The sequence below is a fragment of the Cynocephalus volans genome, chromosome 10 (genome assembly GCF_027409185.1).
Source record: "Cynocephalus volans isolate mCynVol1 chromosome 10, mCynVol1.pri, whole genome shotgun sequence".
Taxonomy (NCBI): domain Eukaryota; kingdom Metazoa; phylum Chordata; class Mammalia; order Dermoptera; family Cynocephalidae; genus Cynocephalus; species Cynocephalus volans.
The window spans coordinates 56585873-56605546 of NC_084469.1; the positions used below are offsets into that span (position 1 = coordinate 56585873).

At 43.2% G+C, this 19674-nt stretch overlaps 1 protein-coding gene across 2 annotated transcripts in view; it reads right to left on the minus strand.

Annotated features, from left to right (window-relative positions):
* The window catches only part of FBXO17 (F-box protein 17), a 29150-nt gene extending 10408 nt beyond the window's left edge, over positions 1-18742 (minus strand). The window contains exon 1 of one of the 2 annotated variants that reach the window (XM_063109280.1): positions 18520-18742. The gene's annotated coding sequence lies outside the window, so the exon portion shown is untranslated. Of the gene's footprint in view, positions 1-18503 lie in introns of both variants that reach the window. The other variant, XM_063109279.1, reaches the window with a different exon arrangement.
* Positions 18743-19674: the final 932 nt, after the last annotated feature.

The following is a 19674-nucleotide window of genomic DNA, read 5'->3' on the forward strand; positions in this document are numbered from 1 at the left end:
CTTCTGAAAATGGGGATGTTAACAGTGTCTATTTGATACGGTTGTTGTGAGGATGAAATGAGTTAATATTTACAAAGCACTTGAGAAAAGCGCCTGGAGACTCATAAATAAGAATGACATTAATTTAACATGACAAGGGTTTGAATTCCCATACCGGCCAGCAGCCAAAAAAAAAAAAAAAAAGAACATGAAACACTAATTATGTTAGTTGCTATTATTATTACTATTACATATCATAAAAAAATGATGAGCAACTATTTTAGCTACGATATTTTCATCTGGTGACATTTATAGGCCCTTATTAAGCCATTGTGCTGAGCATTTAAGCTGGATCATGTCCTTGAATTCCATCATCTTGTTTAATGGGCAAAACAACCTTTTGAGATTGCCCTTGGTTAAGAGGCTTACGTGATTTAATGCTTGTCATATGCATGCACCCATAAGTGCTCAATTCATGTCAGCTGTTATTATTTTTAAACAAATTAAGGTTTTATTAGAAAAAGAACTAAGCCTGTATCAGGCAAGTGGTCCATGGATATAGCAAGAATCCTAACACCATCTTTACTCCCTGTACAGAAAAGACTGAAGTTGCGGAGACAAGCTTTAGAGAGACCAGGTTGTGCTTTTCTCCAGGTGGTTATTAAGTTACATTAATAATTAGCTGTGATGTATAAGCAAATACACCAGTTTGCCTGGAATGGATGTGAGACTCACTGGAGTTTAGTTCCTTGGGTCTGCTTTTCTTATGAATGTGTCAGTCACCAGCAAATGAGGGATCTCTGGGGCTGGGGTCGGCCCCCTCACCCATGAGGGCAGCCAGACTTCACCAAGGAGCAAAGACCTTCAGGAAATACGAGCCCTCAGCTATGCTATACAAACTGTATAAAATGCTTGTTTGGGATGCTCTGTTGAGGGCCATGAAGTACCTTGTCCCCACCACGTCCGCACAGCTGAATGCCAACTACTGGCTGGGCCAGTATGGGACAAGTACAGCCCAGTACTGCCTGCCACCAGGGTGTTCGGGGGTGGGGGGTTGTGTTTATTTGGGGGAGGTTATTATTGGTTGTCACTGTAACTGGGGGATGCTATTGGCAGTCAGCTCCCAGGGACCCATGATGCCATGGTAGACAGTATTTTCCAAAAACGGCTACAATAACATTTCCTATCTGACTTAATTCTTCCAGGACTTTATTACTCCTTATCAAGCTACGGTGTCCACATCCCTCCCCTTGGCAACAGGCAGGCTCAGGACCACCTCAACTTTCAGAGCACTACAGGTGACATTGCTAAGGGATTTCCAAGGCTGGGTCATAAAAGAGGATAAAGCCCCTGCCTGACTCTCTCTCAGGACCTGTGCCTTTGGAGTCCCGAGTCTGGTGATGTGCTGCTAAATGCTCAGCAACTGGCTGTCTAGGGGGAAAAAAAGAGCTTGGGTTTATAACATTTGTTGCTTTCTGTGATGAAAACATACCCAGCATGCTGACTGCAAGCTACTACAGGAAATCCCTCAACTGGGGATGTGGAATGAGTTGGAAAGAGATGTGCACAATTGCCCTGGGCCAGTGCGAGCCGGCCCCAGCACACCACTGCCTGAACCACCACAGGTCTGGCTGCCCTGAAATCATCACACTGGAGAGACCACGTGAAGACAGCTGGTTGAGGAGCCCCAGCTCCTTGAATGTCCCCAGCCTAGGTGCTAGCCATAGGAGTGAATAGCTGTCTCACGGCAACGGCGTGAGAGCCCCAGTGACGGCCACTTAGCTGAGCCCAGTCGCCAGAGCCATAAAATAATGAAATAATGGGTCTTGTTATAAATCACTGTTTTGGGTGGCCTGTTATGCAGCACTAACTACATGGAACAAAGCTCTGTGACCTGCCTTGTGTGGGACGGGTACCACCAACAGAGCTCCCAGTAAGAAACTATGGGTGTCCCAAGAATAGATGCAGACAGATCTGGGTTCAAATCCTGGCTCTATCCATTTCCCACTTGTGTGACTTGGGGCAGAAAGTATTTATCTCCTTTGAGTCTAGTAAATTCAAGCCAGGAATTACGTTAAAGTATTGACTACTGGTATTTTTGTTGTTGTAACATCTTTATTTCATCTATGAATCTTGAATCTGAATCTTTTGTATATTGAGACTGTGATCAATGACTCGACATTTTGTGATGAGTACATGTGCTGAACAATAACAAAGATTCCATGCCAAGAGAATTTCAGGTGGCATTAAATTTCAAACTGAGCAAAGGTATACTTATTTAGAAAGCTTTTTTTTTTTCTTCTGTTTCTTGATCTGGGGGCTGGCTACATGTGTCTGTATGTGTGTTTAATTATTTATTTTCCTTTTTTTGGGGGGCGGGGGACCTAGTGGCTATCATCTCAGACATGTGTGTTCATTTGTAAAAGTTCATCAGCCTGTGCAGTTTGTGCACTTTCTATAAAAAGTTTGCTGGGCCGAGCCCAGTGGCGCACTCGGTAGAGTGCTGCGCTGGGAGCGCGGCGACGCTCCCGCCGCGGGTTCGGATCCTATATAGGAATGACCAGTGCACTCACTGGCTGAGTGCCGGTTATGAAAAAACAACAACAACAACAAAAAAGTTTGCTAAAAACAATAACAATAGAAACAGAGATGGTAGTCTACCTAAAGGAACATAAAGATGTCCATAAGCTTTCCTCAAAGTTATCAAACAAGAGATGGGACTATGTTAAAAAGAAGGAATCTGTGGAAACCACAGTAGTCCCCAGTATCCGCAGGGGACTGCTTGCAGGACCCCGTGGGTACCAAAACCCACAGATGCTCAATTCCCTGATATAAAATGGCATAGTATTCACATATAACTTACACGGGTCCTCCCATATACTTTAAATACTTTAAATCACATCTAGATTACTTATAATACCTAATACAATGTAAATACATAAGTAATATGCTATACTGAATTGTTTTTTAAATTAGTATTTTTTATTTTTATTTTCCCGAAGTTTTTTGATCCCCTGGTTCGTTGAATCTGCAGATGCAGAACCCTGCAGATAGGAGGGCTAATTCTATGTATAGTTAGTTTATAAGTATCTTCTTAGCAGTTCCTCAAAGTGTGTAGTTTATTGAGGCCAGAGACCTTTTTATAGTGACTGGAAAATTTTTCACAAAAATGCCTCTGTGACTCAATGATACCACTTTGTTTTTGGTTTGTTCACAATATATTTTTGCTGAAGTATACTTATAATAACCATTATTTTACTTTATTTTTATGGCTCTGGGGATTGACTGGGTTCAGCTTAATGGTCCACACTCAGGGGCTCTCATCATGTCAGACAGTGGCTGGGGCTGGGTCACCTGAGGGCTATTCACTCCTGTGTCTAGCACCTGGGGTGGGGAGACTCGCACAGCTGGGGGCTGGAACAGCTGGTGCTCCTCAGGCATTTCACTGTCTTCACGTGGTCTCTCCAGCTGGAGTATACACTTTTGAAAAAGATCAAAGAATAAAATTTCATTTTCAAGGTTCATTGCATTGAACACGTTCTGCCAACAAAGAACTGTTCTGCGCAAAATGCCAAGTGCCCACAATAAATGTCTTCATTTTATACAGTATTGTTTTTACTTTATCAGTTTATTTCTTAATTTTCATTAATTTTATCTATATTAATTTTAGCAATTTTATTTCAATTTATTTTAAAATTATTTTTGTCAGCTAACAACATTAAAATAACTTATGTGTAACCTTTATGTGTTTTTAATGTTTTCACTTGATGTGATATTATACATTTTTGCACTTGAAATGCCGTTCCATTTTTTATTTGTTTTATGAATTTGGAAGACTGAACAAACTTAATATGAATAGTAATTATGTTTTATATCTTATTATCAGACCAAAAAATACATAGGCATTGTCATTCTTAGGAGTGTTTGTTCACTGTATAATTATTTCAACTTTTCTTTATGCTTGATATTTTTCATAATAAAATCATGGAGGAAGAAAGATCCAATTGGCAATGATTCAGTATCCATAAAGCCTATTAGGATCTTTTTGCCCAGGGAAGGGAGTATCCGAGGGTTTTCAGGATCCCAGCCTGCTCTCCGCATCGGGTTAAGTCGCTGGCAATCAGAAGCTCCCACTATGGAGTCAGACGGGTCTGGGTTCAAATCCTGACTCTGCCTCTTCCCGGGCAGGTCGTTTCTTAGATATGTTGCTGACCTCTGATCCTGTTTTCTTGTCTGTAACATGGAGATAAATATTGTTTCTACTTCAAATGGTTGATGTAAGCATTGAAGGACAAGTGTCCCTAAGTCATGCCTAGGACTCAAGGAATAGGACCAAATGGTGGAAGACAACAATAACGACAACAAAAACACCCCCAACCAACTAACTAACAGGTTTTGGCTCTTAGGATGAAGATTCGATCATCTGAAAGAATTAGGAACCCAAAGTGAGATGCTCTTTGTGGATTCACCTTGGGGAGGGAGAGAGGGTACATGTGTACATTATTGCCCCATCGACTCTGCCAATGACCTACGCACCCATGGCAAATTTGAACCCCTCAGGGAGAACAAGTTTGCAAGCCACCAAGCCAATGTCAGAAACTACCTTCCCTCTCTCTGCTCTCTCTGCTTCCACCATCTTGCAATGTGAGACCCTCGGGTCACTGTTGCCACCACCAGATGGACTTTTTACTTAGCCTCAGAAACTGTAAGCAATAAATGTCATTTTCTTTATAAGTCACGCAGTTCCATGTATTCTGTTATAAGCAACATAAACAGACTAATATAGAAAATTGGTACCAGAGAAGTGGGGTGTTGCTTGTAACAGATACTTGAAAACATATGTAGAAGCGGCTTTGGAACTGGGTGTTCGGCAAATGTTGGAGGAGTTTGGAGGACTCAGACGGAAAGTTTGGAATGTCTCAGAGACTGGTTACATGGTGGTGAGCATAATGCTGATAGAAATATGGACTGCAAAGTCCATTCAAAGGAGGTCTCAGGTAGAAATAAGAAGGAGTTTTTTGGAAACTTGGGCAAAGATCACCCTTGCTGTGAAATAGAAAGGAACTTGGCTGTGTTGTGTCCATGCCCTAGGACTTTGTGGAAGGTGGGACTTAAGAGTTGTGAACCAGAATGTTTGGTGGAAAAAATTTCTAAGCAGCAAAACATGAAGGAAGCTGCATGGCTACTTGTAACAGCCTATGCTGAGTTACAGCGGCAAAGGCACGACATAAAGCCAGAATTTAAAAGGGGAGCAGAGTGTAAAGATTTGGAAGATTTGTAGCCTGGCCATGTGGTAGAGAAGCAGAGAGCATACAGTGGTGCAGCCCAGCAACCATTAGCTAAGAAGATTAGTACAAAGGAAAGGGATTATTAAGAGAAGGAGAAAAAGGCCCTGAAGGCACTGCAGAAGCCTCTGGGGCCAGTCCTTCCATTTCAGGCCCAAAGACCTAGGGAGATAGAATGGTCTTGGGGAACAGGCTTGAGGAGCCCTCCACTGGCTCGCTGCCCAGGACCACCTTGGGAAGCTGCTTCCAGTACCAGCACCCCAGCTGCTTTGGCTGCTCCAGCTGTGGGTAAGTTGGCCCCAGTTGTGGCTGGTCATGCAGCTTTGGAAGATACAAGCCGGAAGACTTGGCAGCATCCACATGGTGTTAGGCCTGTAGGCTCACAGAATGCCAGAGCTGGGAAGGCTTGGGAGCCTCCACCTCGATTTCAAAGGATGTATGTAAAAGTCTGCAGGCCCAGGAAGAGATCTGTCACAGAGGCAGAGTCACTGCAGACAGCCTTCGCTAGTACAATGCCGAGCAGAAATGGGGGGTCAGAGTTGCAGCAGAGAAACCCCAACAGCGCCATGCCTAGTGGAGCCGTGACAGTGGGACTGCCATGGAGACCCCAGACCTGTGAAGCTACCAGAGTGGAACACCAGCCTGGGAGAGGTGAAGTGTGGCCTGAGACCAGAAAAGCCACAGGAGCAGAGCTGCCCAAGGACTTGGGGACCCAACCCCCATACCAGCGTGCAGAGAAGGTAGAACATGGAGTCAAGGTACATGATTCACCAGCTTTGAGAATTAATGCCTGCCCTGCTGGGTTTTGGACTGGTTTGGGACCTGTTATACCTTTCTTTTGGCCTATTTCTCCCTGTTGGAATGGGAATATGTACCCTATGTTTGTCCCACCATTGTATCTTGGAAGTGGATAACTTGTACTGATTTCACAGATGGGACTTTGAACTTTGGACTCTTGAGTTGAAATAAGACTTTGGGGATGAAATTAATGTATTTGTATGCGAAAAAGCATGAGTTTTGGGGGGCCAGGGGTGGAATATAATGGATTGAATTATGTCCCCCCAGAACTCACTGGAGCTTGAACTGTGTTCCCCATGTTTTATGTATTAGAAACTTAGACCCCAGTGTGATTGTTAAGAGGGTGGGAAATCCTAATATGGTAATTGTAAGGTGGAGCCTTGAAGAGCTGATTGGATTGTAGGACCATGCCATAATGAATGGATGAAAAATGGTGGTCGTGGGTGTGGTTCTGAGGGCTTTAAAAGAAGAGGAGAGTCTGTCTCTCTTGCACTCTCTCTGCTCTCTCTGCTTCCATCATCTTGCAATGTGAGACCCCTGGGTCACTGTTGCCACCACCAGATGGACTTTGGACTTCTCAGCCTCAGAAACTATAAGCAATAAATGTCATTTTCTTTATAAATTAAAAAAAAAAAAAGAAAGAAAGAAAGAAACTATCTCCAACAGCCCCTCATGGAGAGATATACACCACAGTGCAAGCTGGAGTGTCTCAGTGGTGGGATCTGGGGTGCATTTCTGCTCTGTGCGTGTGTGTGTAAGTGTGTGTACACATGCACATGCCTGACTTTCCATTTATATTTGCACATAAGCTTCCTGGAATGGGTACCATGAGAAAAAAAAAAAGCCTTTACTAATGTATAATTCACATCCACTAAAATGCACTCATTCCATATGTACAGTTTAAGTTTTAACAGCTGTATACAACCATGTAACCATCACCACAATCAAGATATGGAACACTTCTATCACTCCAAAGGTTTACCTTTTTTTTTTTTTTTAAAAGATGACCGGTAAGGGGATCTTAACCCTTGACTTGGTGTTGTCAGCACCACGCTCAGCCAGTGAGCGAACCGGCCATCCGTATATGGGATCCGAACCCGGGGCCTTGGTGTTATCAGCACCGCACTCTCCCGAGTGAGCCACGGGCCGGCCCCAAAGGTTTACCTTTTGCCAGTCAACCGCCAGCCTCACCCCAAGGCAACCACTAATCTGCTGTCACTGTAAATTCGATTTCTAGAAATTCATGTAAATGAAGTCACATAGTGTGCCACTTATCAATGCATGTCCTCATTGTTATTCCAAGCCGTGAAATTGGAGTTTAGCCCTTTAACTCTTTTTCCTTTGACCAGCCGACATGATGTTCAGTTTTCTCAGTAGAGGGCGCTGGAGAGACGTTGCAGGAGAAAAAAGGTTTGGCTTCCAGCTTCCAGACTTAGCTCCTGCAGGGTCGGCAGCTACTCCTGCAGCATCCATGCTCCTGCAGGCATGTTGTTTCTCTGGCATCAGGAAATTTCTCCAGCACCTGGCTCCTGCAGTGTATGGCAGTCGGCAGCATCCACCTCAGCTGAGACACTTCCCTGTGGACTGCTTTCCCCAGCATCCTAGAGAACAACTTCTGGCAAATTCAACCAGTGCAGCATCTCAGTGACTCCTTTGCCCTTTAGTGAGCCATGGCCAAGTCTACTCCAGCAAGGTCAGGATCTCTATCTTACACCTAGGAGCAGTGGCTGCTCCTTGTATCTACTTTTCTGTATTCTTTAGCATTTTCTTTATTTTTTACTCTCCTGATTGGACCCTGACTGATACTTAGAGTGTGTGCTTCCTTGTGTCTAGCCTCTTTCCTTCAGAATATTTGTGCGATTCATCCACATTGTTGTGTGTATAATCAGTAGTTCATTCCTTTTTATCGCTGAGTAGTGTTCCACTGAGCCTACACCTACTCGCCATGATGGACATTTGGGTTGTTTCCAGTTTGGGGTTATTATGAATAACGCTGCTATGAACATTCTTGTACCAGTGTTTGTGTGGACACGTTTTCATTTCTCTTCAGTAAATGCCTAGGAGTGGAATTCTTGGGTCATATACTAAATGTATATTTAACTTTACAAGAACATGCCCTACAGTTTTGCAGCATGATTGTGCCATTTGGACTCCCAACATCAACTATGAGAACTGCAGTTGCCAGCACCTGGTATTGTCAATCTTTTAAAACTTTTACACAGAATGGTTTCCTTTTCATGCTTTCAAGAGATTTTCCTCTACCTGACATTATCCTTTATTAACTTTTTTGTTCTTGAATTGTAGGGCCAGTGTTGTTTCTAAACTCAACAAATGGTTACATAAAAGTCATCAGTAAGACAAGATTAAAATTCTTTGCTCTCTGGAATTATTTGTGTATTCAAAGATTCAGCTGGCTGGTTAGCTCAGTTGGTTAGAGCATGGTGTTATAACACCAAGGTCATGGCTTCAGGTCCCCACACCTGCGAGCCACTAAAAAAAAAAAAAGAAGGCAAAGACTCAGTGTGGCTTCCCCTTCAAGAAGGCAAACTGAGCTACTGATAATCAGGGTCTGTACTAGCCTATAAGGGCCTTTGGGTAGATTTCGTGTTAAAGGCATCCCCTCTAGGTAAATGCATCCATCTGGGTTGCAGTCTGATGATCACAGCAAGCCTCTGATTACACCACTGCCCCTGGCTGGCCTCCTAATAATAGCTCATATGTGCTTGGTTCTGTGCTAGATTCTCTCAAAACATTATCTCAGGGATCCCAACTTCAAATTCCTACAAGACAAGGCAGTATGCTAAATGAGGCAGACTAGGTGGAAGGGAACAGGGAGTGGTGGAGAGTCTGACAAAGTCTGAAGATTGTGGCCAAGTGTACTCTGGCTGTTTTAGTAGGAAGGGGGGGTCCAGTTTGGTACATTTTCCTGTTTTTCAAAAGAGGCCAGAAATCCCAGTTCTTATGTGAAATCACCTAATTTTTAAATGTAAAAATGAATTTTAGAAAATTAAATACAGTGTGGGCCAGATAAAACATATCTGTAGGCTGGCCATTTAGCTCAGTTGATTAGAGCACAGCCTTATAACACCAAGGTCCAGGGTTCAGATCCTCTTAACTGCCAGCTCCCCCCTCCCCAAAACGTCCCCCCCAAAAGAAAACAAAAACACGTATTTGCAGACCGAGGAACTGACTGGGGGTTCCAAGCAGTGAAGCGGAGCGGGGATTGGAATCTGGGCAGTCTGACCTCCCTTTGAAAAGGTGCCCTCTCTATATATAGCAAAGAAATTAAAAAGCAAAGTTGACAGGAGAGAAACCATCAACAAAAAGATGTCGAGGGTTGGTCAGTTAGCTCAGTTGATTACAGTGCGATGCTGGTAACACCAACATCAAGGGTTTGGATCCCTGTACTGGCCAGCCGCCCCCCAAAAAAGAAAAAAAGAAATGTTGATATATTTCTCAAAGACAGAAAGCAGACAGTAGTGTAGGAGCTGGGACAGAACTCAAGGTGGGGACAATGGAGCCTCAAGGACCTACAGAGGCTCTGGACCAGAGTAAGGGGTCCACAGGGGCCCAGGTTGGGATGAGAGTGCACGGCAAAGCCAGGGGTTAGTCCATTTTTGAAAAAACTGTGCCAGTTGGCTCCCTGCTCTCTCTCCTTGCTCCTCCATGATCTGAGATCACACACACAGATCTCAGGCTGCTCAATGTTCACACACGGGGAAAACAAAGCAACCTTGGACGTTTGTTCTCTAAAGAAATTGCAGGCAGTGTCTGGGCAGTGCCCATGCTGGGGTGGTCCTGAGGAAAGCCCTCTCCATTCTGGCATCTGGGAGCAAGCTCCCAAAAGAAAGACAGGCTTCTTGCATGTTAATGAGTGCTGCCCATGAAACAGAGTTCTCAGTCATCCCTGCAACTTGTCTATGTTATATCCATTTGATGAAGTACAAGAAAAAGGAAACTTTGACCTGGAGGCTAGGTGCATTCTCTTTATTGTAGCTTTGTTCATTGGTTTTCAAAAGAAAAGGATTGTCTTTTCAACAAATGGTCCTGGGACAACTGGAAATCTACATGGAAAGAGATGAATATAGACCATTACCTCATATCATAATTAACTTAAAAATTATTCACATACTTAAAAATGGATAAATTAAACATTATCAAAATTTAAAACTTTCACACTTCAAAAGACACCATTAAGAACATGAAAAGACAAGCTATAGATTGGCAGAAAATATTTGCAAATTATGTATCTGATAAAGGACTTGTATCCAGAATACACATATAGACTTACAACGGATTGACTTACAATTTTTTGACTTTATGATGGTGTGAAAGTGATAAGAATTTACTTCAAATTTTGAATTTTGATCTTTTCCTGGGCTAGCAATATATGTGTAGGATGCTCTCTCATGATACTGGCTAGTGGCAGCAAGCCACAGCTCCCAATCAGCCATAGGATCACAAGGGCTGTAACCAACCAATACTGTACAGTGTACTGTATTCAATAAATTACATGAGATATCCAACATTTTATTATAAAATAGGTTTTGTGCTAGATGACTTTGCCCAACTGTAGGCTAATGTAAGTGTTCTGAGCACATTTGAGATAGTCTAGGCTGAGCTATTATGTTTGATAGGTTAAGTGTATTAAATGCATTTTTGACTTATATTTCCAACTTACAATGGGTTTATTATGAAAAACCCTATTGAGAAGCACCTATATGAAGAACACTTAAAATTCAGTAAGACAAACAAACCAATTAAAAAATAGACAAAAAATTTGAATAGACATTTCACCAAAGGAGATATACAAATAGGTATAAGCACATGAAACAATGCTCACCATCACTAGCCATTAGGGAAATGCAAATTAAACTCACAATGAGACACCACTTCACACCCACTAGAATGGCTATTATTCAAACTGACAATGCTGACCATTATTGGCAAGGACATGAAACTGGAACCCTCATACATTGCTGGTGCAGATGTAAAATGGTACAGCCACTTTGGAAAACAGGCAGTTTCTTTAAAGATTGAACATTAAAAAAAAATAAAATTAAACAAACTTACCAAGAGACCCAGTACTTCTACAACTAGATTATCCACCCAAGAAAAATGAAAACATACATCCACACAAAGACTCATAAGCAAATGATCACAGTAGCATTATCATTGGAAACAATCCAAATATCCATCATCTGATGAATGGATAAACAAAATGTGGTGTATCCATACAATGGAATACTGTTCAGCAATAAACAGTATGCTAAATGAAAGAAGCCAGACACAAAAGACTGTATATTATGTAATGTAAAATCTCCAGAAAACAAATCTATAGGTATAGATTAGTAGTTGCCTGGGGTCGGGTGTGGGAACAGAGAGTGACTACAAACACATACAAGAGACATTTTGGGAATGCTTTAAAACTGTGGTGATGGTTGCACAATTCTGTAAATTCACTAAAAACCACTGAATTGTCCACTTAAAAGTGAGGCAGGACAGAATAGGGACACGCCCCAGGGAGGCTGCTCATAAATAGTCAGACTGGATTGGCACTAGATGCCTCCTTGTTTTGCAGTTCATGAACCCATAATGAGCTGACAACAGCTTAACCACCCTACCAATCAAAATGCTACACCTGGAACTTTGTGGTTTCCTAAAACTGCAGCACTTGCTCACTAAGAGGAACAAAAGTACAGAGGACTGCTATATGGCTTTCCACCCATGATGCTAGACCAGAAAGGACAAAGTTAAGAGAAAAGTGACCCACTGTGCATGACCAAAAACTTCAGAAACTCAGGGATGCATGGCAGGAAGCTGATACAACCTTGTATCAGCCTGTCAGGCCGTAATTACCCTAGATCCTCCCCCACGACCAAATATTCTTCTTCTTAGGATAGAGGAACACCTCTGTCCCAGAACAACATATAAACCTTCACCCTAAGGATCCAGGGGTCCTCCTCACTTGTGGAGATGCCTGGGCATCCTTCTGAGTGTACTTTTGCTTTGTAATAAAGCCCTATATGTAGACTGTACCTCTTCCTTTCCTTTTGTTGTATGGGTGCTCACTGTGATGTGGGCTCCTCTCAGTCCCATGAAAGACCAAGAACCTGGAATGGCTGTCCAGTAACAAAAGGGCTGAATTTTATGGTATGTAAATTACACCTCAATAAAGCTGTTAAAAAAAAAAAAAAACCTGCAAATTTTGCAGTTAAGCATGTGTGAAAGTTGCTGGTACCAAAATGGAGTCATTCACGAAAGAAGGAGCTACCACGTGCATGCCTATAATCTGCCTTATCACAAGAAATTCCTGCAAATCCCACACACCCACATGTACCCTGTAATAGGACTTATTGCAAGAACTTCCTCAAGCCTGCAGCGTTCCAGATAAGGTGCCTGCATAAGGACACTTACCTAGCAATGCCTTTCTCCACCATGAATAAACGCCAACCCCTGCGAAGAGCTTCTGTGACCTATGGACTTTGTTTCAAAGCAGCTTAGATGGACTTCTTCCCTCTGTCTTTAAAAATCTCCCTTTTGTCCCAACCCCCTTGGATATGCCTATGATCAGTCACAGTACCCACGCCTCAGGTTGCAACCCTCTGCTACTCCCAAATAAGCTCATTTGTTCTGGAGAGCCTGTCTCTGAGTTTCTTTTTAGGTTGACACATGTAAGACTTATATATGGTAACAAAATAGACTGTAGATGTTATCCACCTTGACAATGTAAAAGTAAATATATAACTGACGAAAGATGGGAAATGAAAGGTGGGAGGGGGGCCCCCAGTAAGATGCTTAACTCACCTACTTCACAATCAAAAGTTGCCAGAATAAGAAATACAAGTGGAGAATAAAATTTTGGCTGGCAGGTTAGCTCAGTCCGTTAGAGCGCAGCCTTATAACACCAAGGTCATGGGTTCTGAGCCTGTACAGGCCAGAAGAAGTGGAGCACAAAATTTAAAGCTACAAAGGCAAATAAGAGATAATCTTTAAAAAAAGTATAAATGTTAAAAATTGGTGGAATGGTGAAGCAGGGAATATGCAGTGAGCTTAATACCATTTTTCATAACAGACTGACGGATGATACTGAACTTCTCTCTTTCTCTCTCATCTAATTGCATCATCTTCTCAGTTGCCCAGCTGCCCTCTGGGCCACAGGTGGGTGAAGTGTAAGGTGAAGTTACATGGGCTTTTTGGTATACAGTTGGCCCTCCTATCCATGGATTCAACCAAGCATGGATAGAAAATATTAAAAAAACAAAAAATACAACAATAAAAAAAAATGAATAAAAAACTGGCCGACCCCGTGGCGCACTCGGGAGAGTGCAGCCGCTGGGAGCGCAGCAGTGCTCCCGCGGCGGGTTCGGATCCTATATAAGGACGGCCAGTGCACTCAGGTGCGGCCAGTCACAAAAATGACAAAAAAAAAAATGAATAAAAAACAAAACAATATAAAAACTATTTACATAGCATTTACCTTGTATTAGGTATTATGAGTAATTTAGAAATGACTTAAAGTACAGGGGAGGATGCATGTAGGCTATATGCAAATACTATTTCATTTTATTTTATTTTATTTTATTTTTTCTGACTGGTAAGGGGATCGCAACCCTCTGCACGGTGTTGTCCGCACCATGCTCAGCCAGTGAGCGCACCGGCCAGCCCTATATAGGATCCGAACCCACGGCCTCAGCGCTACCAGCGCAGCACTCTCCCAAGTGAGCCACGGGGCCGGCCCCTATTTCATTTTATATAAGGGACTTGAGCATCTGTGGGTTTTAATATCTTCAGGGTCCTGAAACCAATCTCCCCTGTGGATACTGAGGGACAACTATATTCTCATTTAAATGTAATGAATATCATGTGTATAAAGCATATGCTTTTTTAAAAAAATGAATAAACAAGACAGCACAATGTCACTATAGTTCACAAAAATGCCATCTATGAGAACTCAAATACCCTCCCACTGGTACAACCACTTTGGAAAATACGTACTTGGGCATTTTTTGTTGAAGTTGAAAATGTGTCTGCTCCATGACCCAACTATTCCACCCAAGAGCCAGGAAAAACATACAAGAATATTCATGGCAGGACTGTTCCTACAGCTCCAGATTGGAAATTTCCTAGATGCCCATCCACTGTACCATGTATAAATAAATTAAGGTAGAGTCATAGAGGGGAATACTACATCACAATCAGAAGGAACAAATGACAAGTACCCACAAGAACATGGATGAATCTCAAAAGCATAATTTTGGCCAAACACAACAAAGCACTTAAGAGTCTGAGCCCCAGGATGGCCATATAGCCTTGGGTTGCCTGGGCTATACCTATTATCCCAGGGTAATTAGGGTAATTATTGATAGTGACCCCTATTACTTCCAAAATTTCCTGGTCAGGATTATAAATGTTATGCTTACCCTAATAGTTCTATTCTTAGAAAGCTCACAGACAGGTTAAAGTAGTTAATATTGCTTACAAATGCATATATAAGTGCTAAAGCCACATTTAACAAAGCAAGGTAGGGAGATGCGTATCAGAAAAGTCAGGATGGTGGGGTCTCTGGGGAGGGTCAGGGAGGGGAGAGCTATTAACTGGAACGAGCACACAGGGAAGCATCTGGGGTTGGCAATGTTCTCATTACTGACTGGGTCCTAGTGATATGGGCGTTTGCTTTGTGATTCTTCATTAAATTGTACATATATGTTTTATGTACTTTTCTGTATGAATGTTATATTTCACAATTTAAAAAAATAATGTTATCAATGAATAGCATGATTATGTAAGCCAGAGAAGCAAATAGTCTAATTGTATCTTAGTACAAATAATAATAATTCACATTTGTTGAATGCTTTCTTTGTTCCAGGCACGCTGGAAAAATTCTTTAGGTGCGTCATCTTACTCCCAGGAGGCAGCATGGACATTTCCAGACAAGAGGGCATCATAGAGCTAGAAAAAGACATCAGTTTTGTGGATTTGCTGGTGACAGCATAAAAAGGAGGCAGCACTGGGGAGAGGTTAAATGGTGCTGGTCCTACAGTCAGCCCTGGGTTATGCCCCAGCCTTAAACTCTAATGTTTTTGTGACCTTGGGCTTTCCCTCTCAGAGTGTGAGATTTCAACAGTATAAAATAGAAAATGTGCAAGTCCACATTTTCTATTCATAATCCCAAATTTAAAAGCGCTGAAAACTGGAAAGTTTCCCCAACCCCTTTGGTGGCAGGAATTGACTCAAACAGACAGGAGGTTTTGTGTAGTCTTCAGGTATTCCACTGAGTGTGAACATGCATTTCACCGAAGAAACATTAGTGTGTTCAATCACATTATGCTCCCCAGGCCCACTAGGGGTTTTATGTAATGTATGGTACAGGCTTGTACTATATTTAAAAAGTCTGGATTCCCAAATGCATCTGGCCCCAAGAGTTTTAGATAAGAGACTATTGATCTCTAATAACTCCTACCCCTCACAGTTATGGGAAAAATCAATGAGATCAGGGCCTGACCCTTGACAAATATTAGCTGCCACTGTGAGCATGTTACTATGATTACTAGCAAGCACCCAGCTATGGGATTGGAGGAGTCCACGTGTGCACTTCCTTATGTCAGAATCATATGGAGCAACATTCAAACAAGGACTACAGGAATGTGGGATAAGGGGGGACATGCTTAGGAATTAATGAGACAAAACACAGCAGGACAAAAACTGTCTCTATGGCAACATCAGAGCCATTTGATGAATTTGAAAAAGGAAAGGAAAATGCCAAGTTCAAAATCTATCCCCAGAAAAAAAGAGTAGAAGGGAGAGCCCAACAGCAGTTACGATGCAGTTATTCATAGGTGAACAGATTATGGCAGTTAAGAAAATTCCTTCACAAAATACGATTATGGCAGTTAAGAAAATTCCTTCACAAAATACTAACAGCTACTGTTAACGGAGCACTTAGTTTGCTCTAGGTATCTGGGAAGTGCTTTACAAAATCTCATGGAGGCATCACAAACAACCCCAAGAGGTAGGTGCTGTTTTTCACATGGGGAAACTGAGGCTTGGGGGAAGGAAGCAATGTGCCCAAGGTCACCTGGCAAGTAACTGACAGAGCCGTGTCAAAGACAAAATTACAACAAGTTGAATTATAGATCTAATTGGCTTTCATTTGTGATTCATGATGGGGCATCATTCATTCTACAAAATAGAATGAGAGCTCCCACCGGACAGTAGCAGAAGAGAGGGTGTTGCAGGTGGGAACAGGAAACAGAATAGGGAAAAAGGTGATTGGTTAACATCAGGTTATTTTTTTTGTAAGGATTAAAGCAGAGAGGACTTCCTTATTATGCTGACTCTGGTAGATTGGAATCTCCTGTTTTTAGGAAAAACTTGTCTGTTTTGGGATTTATTTGCTTCCTTAGGTTTCAGTTTGATTATGTGGCATTTAGCATGAGTGACTCCATTTTGGTTTGGTCTGGTCTGTTGCAGCCTCTCATGCAGAAGCTCAGTCCAAAACAATGGCCTACCACAATTTTGTTTAACAGCCGGGATTTGAATGCTGGTGTATAGGACTCCAGAGTTAGTGCCACTGTGCTCATCTCTTCTCTTTCTTCATTTCTAGATCATCTTACTTTTATGCTTCACGTTTTACATATTTGTTCTTTCTCTTTTAGATAAACTCTTAAATACTTCAACGTGCATCTTCTAAGAAAGAATAAGGGCATTCCATAGGTATACACTGTGACTTAATGCCGCTAAGAGAAATTCATCCTGCCATCTTAATACCCAGGTCCATGAACAATATAAAGAAGATCTTATAAGGTCTTAAATTTATAGCTGTTTCTTCCTAAAAAGGTCACCACCCAGGCTCAAACACTGCTGGGGGTGGTCAGTCTCCTTAATCTCTTTTAATTTAAAACACTGCTCCCGCCTTTTCCATTTTTTAATTTAATTTAATTAATTAATTTATTTTTTAAAAGATGACTGGTAAGGGGATCTTAATCCTTGGCTTGGCACTGTCAGCACCACGCTCAGCCAGTGAGCGAACCGGCCATCCCTATATGGGATCTGAACCTGTGGCCTTGGGGTTATCAGCACTGCACTCTCCCGAGTGAGTCACGGGCCAGCCCCTCTTTTCCATTTTTTAAAAGAGTTTATATTACTTTTATCATAAGAAAAACATTTAGGCAGACTCATTTCTATTTGATTTGTGAGCCATATGTATAACTTGATTGGATAAAAAACTAATATTTAAATAAATACAAAAACCTTATTTTAAAAATATACTTCTTTCTGCGCACCAGTTTCTAAGCTGTAAAAATATGTCTTTTTAAGCAGACTTCTTCGCCAGATCTTACAAAAAGGGGAGTCAACGAATACTTTACATATTTAATGGACCAAGAATATAAGTTTAAAAAAATTATTTTATGTTAGAAAAGTAGCCAGTAGAGAAAGTAAAAGTCATGCCATGATTATATAGGGAGGCGATTATATAGAGAAGGCAGAAACTGGAGATGATGGAAGTTGTCTATTTTTAGCAAGAAATCAATGGACATTGTCCAAAAGTTAATAAACTAAGAAATAACAATTCAAGTATTTGCTCTAAAGACTGGAAAGTAACTACCTAGAGGAACAAAAAGGAGAAAAAGTTAAAAACGATGCATCAGCGATCACAAGTTACTTTTGTCATTTTTGAAAAGCAATTTAATTACAAAAAAAGTTTTAATTGGCTGCCTGGGGGGGGAGGGGTTGGACTAATGTTGAAAACGCTTGTTTTTTATACAAAGTTCTGTCTGTCCTGTCTTTTATTCACGTGTATTAACTGGTACTTTTAAAAAGTTATTTATTCAAAAACTAGATTCGTAATATTTCAGTCTTTCAAAATATGGAGTAAAGAGATGCTGTCTAAAGTTGAAGGAACAAGACACAGAGCGTTAAGAAATATTACTGAACTTAGAAGAACAAATTTTAAATCGAGAGGAGCGGCCGCAACTAAACACATCATGTTTCCAAGTCGCTAAACCAAGTAATGGTCCTCGAAGACTCCGATTCTCAGATTTTGCGAAGGGGCTGCCAGCCAGAAGAAATAAAAACCAGCAAGGGTAAAAAGCAGTCTGGCCTTTCACAGGCTGCTGTGCACACGTGGTGGCCTGCAGCGTTTTTAAGGGCTATTAATGGTGGCCGCTGCGGACAAGAAGGGGACGGAGAGGCGTGGGCGTTAGAAGACCGGGTTTAAAAGCGAAGCCCGGTCAGTACGATTTGGGGCTTTCTAACGTGCGTTTGCGTAACTCTGGGTTTGAAGGAGCCTCGGACCGAGGGAGGGCCCAGAAAGGGGCGCTGGGGCCACGGGACTCCCGGGGACCCGCTCCTCCGGGCAGCGCTTGGGGCCAGAATCCTTCCCCAGATCCCCAGCTGCGGACGAGGACCGTACACTTGGGTTGCGGCCTGGGTCCTTACCTGTCCCGGTTCTCACCTGGCGGCCTGCTCGGAGGCGGCGGCAGGCTAAGATTCCCCTTCCCCACTCTGTTCTGGGGGGGGCAGTCAGGGGGCTCCCCGGGATCAGCCCGGCCCAGGGAGCCCCGAGACCGGCGATCTGGGCGGCCGGTCCTCTTCCGGGGGAGCGGCGGCTTAAGCCCGGCGGACGCCTTGGCCGGCGGCTGTGAGACGAGGCGGGGGAGCGGCAGAGGCCGCCCCGCCCTCGGGCTGCTGCGCCGGGCCGGACGGGGGCGGGGCCGGGATCTGGGAGCGCGGCAGGCGCCGAGCGGGAGGACGCAGCCGCCGCGAGGCGGGTGGGGAGGGGAGCCGGCCCCGAGCTCCCAGGTCAGGGACCCGCCCCTGGGAGACCCTTGCTTTCCCTATGCGGTTACTTGCGATTTGAGACCCGGGTCCCGGGCCGCACTCGCTGGGCACTTCCTGTGCGCGATTCCACCTCCCAAGATCCCTCCGCGTGGGCCTGCTCCTAGTCCTCCTCCCCCCCAAATCCTGTTTCCTTCTCATTCAGGCCTCCACCATTCGGAACATTTATCGGATCACGCACCTGGCCACGGCTGGTAAATGGCTTAGCCGAGACACCCTGGGCCTGGTTTGAAATCCCTGGGTAAAAGTACCTAGCCACAGGGATTTTTCCCCTATTTACTTGTGTCCCAGGGGCATATTCTCAGAAACACGGGCCTATTCTTAAGTTGAACCCCTCTTCCACGCATACGTCTGTGCAGCAATGACGAACCTGTGCTCTCCTACGTTAGGGGCCCCCACTCCCACTGCCTCTCACGTAATAGACGACTGAATTCCTCTGGAAGTTCAGTGTCAGCAGGGCTGGGGCCACGACTCACTTTCTCCCCTTATCTCTGTCCTTGAGCCTTCGCAGTTCCTTCTGATCGCCCTAGATTGTTCCAGGGACCTCAAAGTGACTGACCCCAGAGCCTCCCGCACACTTGTAAATCTTTATCATAGTTCCATTCGTTCATATGTGGCACTGTGCTAAATGCTTCATAGGTATAATCTCAGGGGCGCCTCTTCTGAGAAACTAAAGCCCAGAGAAAGGTAGTCTATGCTCGTAGTCCAAGTCGCTTGCTTGGGAGCCACACTGCAAGAGAGGGTTTGAGCCTGAATCCCCCCCGCCCCCAAG